The 7,449-nt window shown below is 30.0% G+C and overlaps 1 long non-coding RNA gene across 1 annotated transcript; it reads right to left on the reverse strand.

Annotated features, from left to right (window-relative positions):
• Positions 1-2,960: 2,960 nt before the first annotated feature.
• Positions 2,961-6,636, reverse strand: LOC100575461. Its single transcript, XR_510932.3, has 2 exons — positions 6,407-6,636; positions 2,961-3,362 (listed from the first exon to the last, which is right to left on the reverse strand). It is a non-coding gene; the product is annotated as an uncharacterized LOC100575461 (long non-coding RNA).
• Between the last annotated feature and the right edge of the window lie 813 nt (positions 6,637-7,449).

Raw genomic sequence — 7,449 nt, forward strand, 5'->3', positions numbered from 1 at the left:
ATTTCAGAAATCTAAATATTTCAACGAGTTGAGTACAATGGTGTAATCAGAATTTGTATATGCTCATATTTATATTTACATTTTTTTCGGTGGATTTATTTATCCGTGGGCTTTTTTTCCCGCGGTCTCGTAGGCCATAAATCATGTGCTCTTCGTCCAGTGGATTCACCACTACGCAGAGACCAAATTGTCCTTTCGAATTGCACTCAGGTTAATTACAGGTAATGTTCAAATTTAACTCGATTTTATCATTCCATAGAACTTTTAAATATTAATTTTAGTTGAAAACATTATAGCACCTATTTCCATGTGTATGTGGGTCGAAATGTACAACGACGAAATCACACGATGTAACTAATTTCAAAATAAATACGGATGGGCCAATACCTCTTTTTATCGATATCCGATATTCCGATAAAAAACTGATACCGATAAACCCGATACCACCAATAACGGCCGATATCGAGTATCGGTTTTATTTTCGGCACATCCCTAAAAATAAACATATAATTAATACATATTTTTGAACCGTAGTTTCAAATATCAAACTTTATATATTAAAAATTTGAATTATTCTTCGGACCGTCCACCGCCGACTGATATTAGTTAGTAAATAGGTTTTATGTGAATAATCGAAATAAAAGCAATACATTATACAATGATTACTTTTTTGAACCCAGTGGCGCAATTATCGGGAGTGTTGGGTGTGCATTTTTTTGAGGCCCCGAGATCTCATATACGATATTCCCACTATAATGTGTAATATACAAAATAATATAATAATAATTAAATATTAATACAATTAATATAATATAATCTATATGTATACATTATAAAATAGAAGCCCCTTTTTCGTATGTACGAGCATATCTCGAAAAGAACTCCACTTATTTTAATACGGTTTTCACTAGTAAATCGGTCGAGTCACGGGGAAGGTTTTAATGCATAATAGTTTTGTTTGGTAAAATGAATTGGGTGCCGGGTGGCCGAAAATAATAACAATCTATGCCTATATATATATTGTACAAATAAATGTTTGTATGTCATTGATCTCCTCCTAACCCACTGGGCATTTTTTGTGTGTTTTTGAGAGTCTCTGAATGGTTTAGATTCACTATTTAGACCCAGTTGGTTCAACCCGGAGAGGTATTTTGAGATTTACGACAGACATTTGTTTATTTTTTTTTAAAAAATAATTAGTAAAAAATAGTATTTAAATATTTGCTATAAGTTACTCTGGTAGACGAGGTAAAAGGATCCATTAAATTGTCGCACGCTTATGGTTTCGAATAAAGAAATTATATCTTAAAACAAACATGAGAGTTAAATGTATATTTGTAAGCTGTGGCTATTATAATATAGGTTCTCAAAAACTACTTGACCGATTTTGTGAACATTTCAAATTGTTCTTGGAGATATTAGGAAAGTTTAAAGAGTACTTTGAACCACGTTCGATTTATACCAAGTGCTGTACTTTGTTTAATTCTTGCTAGCAGGTGAGGGCCCTGGTCTAGAAATTTTCACATGGGCCCCTTATTAAGTTGCGCCACTGTTTGAACCCGAGTAAAATTCAACCTCACCCATTACGGAACGTCGCAAAGGCAGTTTACGAATTGAGCTAAAATGACCTATTCATATACCAATTGCGTTCTTGACATTTATGGTAGATATACCAATCGCGCTCTAAACATTTTACTATTTTAGGGTTGATAGACCAATTGCGCTCTTTACATTTTAAGGTCGATGGACCAATTGCGCTCAAAACATTTTACGATATACCTAAGGAAAACTTATTAGTTAATTATAATGATATAATAAATTAATACACTAACCGATTTTTTTGCGAGTATTAGTACATGATACATAATAATATAATATAAATAAATACATTTTTTTCTTCACATTAATTAAGTTACTTTTTGATCGTCAATTATTTAAAATTCAAGTTATACTAGTTAAATGGCATATTGACTGTAAAATATAAAGGGTTCAATTTGTACATTGACCCTAAACAAAAACTTTGTTTTTGGCGCAATTGGTCCATGCCCGTTGCAAACAGTAGGGCCGGCCAAAACGGACAATATCCCGTGTCAAATTTTGAGAGGGGTAACCCCCATCACCACTATATTGTTGATACTTGAAAATGTCAGTGGTTTAAAAATATGTATTTACCCGCAGCTAATATATCACTCACCACGTTACTTGTTGCAAAATAAAGCAAACAACTAACTTTCCTAGTTACGTAATTGTAAAGGACAATGGCCATCATATTATATATACCATCGACATATCGCCGATCCTAATCACTCTACTTGGCCTAGTTATAATAATTGTCGAACCGGTCGACGAATGTACAGTCGAGTCTTGAATTTTGAGGAGGATAAAACAGTTTGTGTAATTATTTTTGGGTTATATAATATAAATTGGGTATTTTAATGTAAAGGAATTCACTAAGGACAGTGAAAAAATTTGAGTTACGAGATCCGATAATAAATAATTATAATACGATTTCGTATAATAAATAATAATACTTTTAGGCGCAGCTAGGGAGGGGGGGGGGTCGTTATTTATATATTAGTTGCGCCTATGATAATATACATTATTTGGAAAATAATAATGTAAATTGTTTATTTAATTTTTTACCCTTCTAGATAAAAACAATGGTTGAAGGACGTGACAGGAGGCCTGAGCTGGGTTATAAATTGGCACTTGAAATCGAAAAGTCTATGGAGAAAGAAAACTACAAATAGGATCTATTTTATGAGTAGGTAATTATAAACTTAAAATTATAGTAAAAAAGTACCCTTCTAATTGAAAACTATGCGATAAATCTCATCGGTTGTTCAGTCTTCGTCACAGTATTCAATTTGTTCTCATTATTTTTAGATATCAATAGGTCTCTGGTGTATAACTACTTACTTGGAAACCAAAGTGTTGTATTTAGTAAATAAGCCACATAATATTATTTCCACAATAAGTACTTAATATATTATATAGAAAAATAATTTGTACATGTGCACTGAGTATATTTAATAATTGTATAAAAACTAAATTTACATTAGAATAATAATTACAATAATTGCATATTATGTTAAGTACCAAACAAACATTCCAGCCTTACATTTTATACAAATACCACATTGTTAACTATTATTTTTATTGTAATTTTTTTTTTACACTTAATTTATTTTAAAAGTTAATTTTGTTGAAGTTTTGTCTTAAGGCGATTGGTATGCTTCAATAAATTAGCAACATTGTGTCTTAAATTGTTGAGTTGCAACACCGACATTCTGATACTTTTACTAGTGTTGTTTTCAGTTAACAAATCAATAATTATGTGTTTTTCTATTTTTGGTCCTTCACTGAAATTAATTATAAAATTATTTCACATAGCATTAAAAAACATGTTAGTTATTACAGCTGAACCGTTAAAAATGCAGTAAATACAGCTTTCATTGTGTAAGATGATTAACTATCAAATTTTTAACATCACATTTTTTGTTAAAATAAAATATCCATGTAAAAAATCACTAAGTTAACTGTACAAAGAAATGTATAATAAATATAAATATTGATCATAAATTGAGATTCATTAATATATATCTATCTTTGTAAATTATTTTTAATAAGGGATAAATGTTACATATACTTCTATAAAAAAAATTATAATTAATAAATGTAAAAATTATAAAAAATATAAAAAATAAGCTAATTAATAAAATAAACTTTACAAATGTTTTTTTTTTTTTTTTTTAATTATTTGATTTAGGGAAGTTTATTTTTATTGTAAATGCCCGGAAATGCGCTGTGCCCGTAAACAGCTTGTAACAAATACTGTAAGTATAATATAAACTTTTACTTGCAAAGATTATTTATTCATAACATGTTTTGGTATTATGTTATTTTATTTAATGATTTAATATACAAACGAACAGGGTTAACTCGAAGTTGAAGGGACTCGCCAGAAAGTTCAAATTATTCATACATTTGAGTTATCTAAGGATAACATAACTATAGGAAATTCTAGGGACCATGGAAAAAGTTTGAGGTATCGACGATTACGAGTTAACCATGTTCAACTGTATTATATTTGATTACCCAACATGTGACATACATTGTTAGAAAAAAAGATAAATTTATTCTATCCTGAACTGGATAGAACCATTGCATGATTAAAGTTACAGTTTACTGAAATGAAGACTATCACGGACTACGGTGAAACATATTAATCACTTCAAATCACTAATGGACCACACAATGTATTAATAATAAACTCATAAAATGTATGTAATATGTTGAAGTTCATTGTGATGTTTATTTATTGATATAAATAAAAAGAAACCAATAGATTTTACAACTATTAAATAAATCATCAATGAAAAGTATTACATTATGTTTAATTTGATTAAGTTATAGTATGACACTATGACGTACCTATAATACACATTAATTGTTTCTTATATCTAAATAGTTATTAATTTGTAATTTATGTCTCACCATGATCAAGACTCTTAAGTAATATTTGTAATTATTACAGTTATTATTATTATTATTATTATTATTCAATTTCAGATTATAAATTGTACAGTTCTTTATACATGAGTCATTAATCATTATAAAAGCATCCAGCCATAAAATAACTCAACATTTCCCTTTGATTCTAAATATATTATATAAAATATAAATAATGAGTTCAGAGTTGTGATCATAATATTCACGGTAGCCTTTTATATTGGCTGACTGAGTATTACCATACTTTATACTGGGGTCTATGATCATAAGCGTGCGCACGGACTACTCTGCGAATATTAAATATTATTATGATAATTGATAGCCAATCATAAAATACTTTTTTACTACCTATGGTAAATGTACTTAAATGAGGTTACCCCATCCAAATTAGTTTTTATAACTTAGGCGTGAATATGAATATTATAATATATACGTAATATGTGCGTGTTATTGTTTTATGTACTTATGTATATGACTACCCTGCCAGAAATTCTGCACACGCTTATGTCTATGGTATTATAGATTTATAGACAACTCGTGACATTGAATTTACTAATTAGTTTACTTGGTGAAATATTATTCTTAAATTTGTTGATTCAAACAAATGTAACAAGTTCTAAATGTTGTGTTCAATAACTATACGTCTATACAATTTAATCCTTTGGTAATAAGTATAGTTAAGTCTAGAAACCAACTAAAGCAAAAAATACCTTGATTTTTGGTTTATTAAAAAGAATATACTTTGCTATTTGAAAATGTTGATAAGGAAAAATTGGAAACATGGTCTACTCTCAATATCTTAAAAGATTAGGAGAACGTCACAACCGCATTTGTGCTAGCATCTTAAAATACTAAAATATTGAACAATTTGTTTTGGTTAGCTTCCATATTAAAGTGCGTTAACCTATTATTAAACTTTAAGTTAAGAACACTAATTGTGTTTGAACATCAATTATGATTTTGAAAGTCATTTGTGTTTTTTAAGTGAGTAGGTATTTAAAATTGCATTATCATAAAAACTCATGTACAAACACAGACTATTCTTACCTTTAAGGTTGTTGGTGGGTCATAAAACATAATACATTAATACCTAAACTAACTAATTATACAAAGACAAAATTGGTTGTGTTGAACGCAAATTTGCTATGTATATACATATTTTGTAAGACGGCGATGGGTATTGTAAGATATCATCAGGAGAAGACCTTATTAAAAAGATGCGAAAATATCTATTTAACTGTATCTAAACCAGTTTACTATAAGAAGGCATTAATATAATATTTTACAATTAATTATAGGTACATGTAAATTCCACCAATTTTCGATTACTTGATTTTAGAGTTTGATTTATAACACATAAATTCACAATTTTACAAAAAAAATCCAATCCAAATTTGTATGCACAATTATATTAATACACAAGAGCAAATATAATATGATATATAGATATACACAATAATAAAAATTAAATAATTTAAAACTAAATTTATCAACTATGGTTTATGATATATTATGATCTATAGATTCAAGTCATCAAATTTACAAAATATGTATAACAATGACAATGACAATCTACCTAGATTCCGATAATAATCAATAAATCAAATATTTAACCAACAAAATTGTAGTCTTTATCTAATCTATGACATTCAACGTGTTTTGTAATTATTAATTTCAGCAATACATTTTGAAAGAAAATACGTGTCATTATAATCAAATTTAATTGTAACTAAGACTAAGAATTTATAAATAATATTGCGTAGGGGGGGGGGGGGTTACATTCAATTTACATTTCAAAAGTTAATATCATTGGAGTTCACATTTTTTTCACAGGTAACAAATAGTACCGGTGGAATTTAAAATTGGCCTATTAGGTACGTTATGTCGTTATTACCTTGATGAAATGTTGACATTTTCAATTTTGTAATCGGTCGGGGCTTTTGAATAAACTTCCATTTTAAAATCTACTCGTGATGGTTTAATCTCTTAAACTACATCAATTTCAGGACGAAATTAATAATAATTAGTAATAATTACTAAGGTTTAAGATGTAAAAAGAAAAAATCATAACAGGTACATTACAGTCCACAGTAAATGGAACACATAAAATAATCACCTTTATTCACCTAATCACCTATATTCCGCATTAAATTTTCCGCTAGCAATATTTGATAACGATGTGCAGCGCGCCCAAACAAGGCAAAAAAATCGATACCGGAGAAAACCGATATAGAACGCTAGAGCGCGCACTACGCCAGAAATAATTATTTACTTAAACAGACCCGAAATACCTACAGACTTTGAATGATATTTCTATGTACTTGGAAGTTCGACTAAATTTTCAAAATCATATAGCCGCTTAGGTACAACCCTTGAGATTATTAAAAACAGATCTTAAGACTTCAGGAACCTACAAGAGGACAGCGGCCCGCCCGTACATCGCGCTGCACCCGGACACCACGGTCAGCCGGACTTAGACATTTTTTTAAAAGTGCCTACTGCCTACTATCATTTTGCGTCGCTCTAAGTAGTACGAAAATCTCCGTATTGAACTGGAGATTTCGAAAATGTAATCAGATAGCGTCGACTCCTCCCGGAAAATTGTCAGGAGCTTGGGGGAGGACGGCGGCCCGCCCGTAGCACGAATTTGGCAGGTCTATTGAGACGGCCGGACTTAGTCGGACACTTAGTTTTTGGGCGTTTTTAATGTCGGATGTTATAGATGTCTTTGCGCCGTATCGATGGGTACCGAGATCGAAGTCATTCGACTTTTGCATCGGGAGTTATGATTTTTCATGTGTTTTTTGTACTTCGAAAATTACGTAGGTAGTAACGAGTACCTATTTTGGATTTTGGGTTTTCGCTTGATCTCTATACGAAACTCGAGATTCTGATTTTTTGGCGTACGGCGATTCAAAAAGGATCTATGGTCGAAGT

Source organism: Acyrthosiphon pisum, chromosome A2 (genome assembly GCF_005508785.2).
Source record: "Acyrthosiphon pisum isolate AL4f chromosome A2, pea_aphid_22Mar2018_4r6ur, whole genome shotgun sequence".
In the NCBI taxonomy this organism is placed as follows: Eukaryota; Metazoa; Arthropoda; class Insecta; order Hemiptera; family Aphididae; genus Acyrthosiphon; species Acyrthosiphon pisum.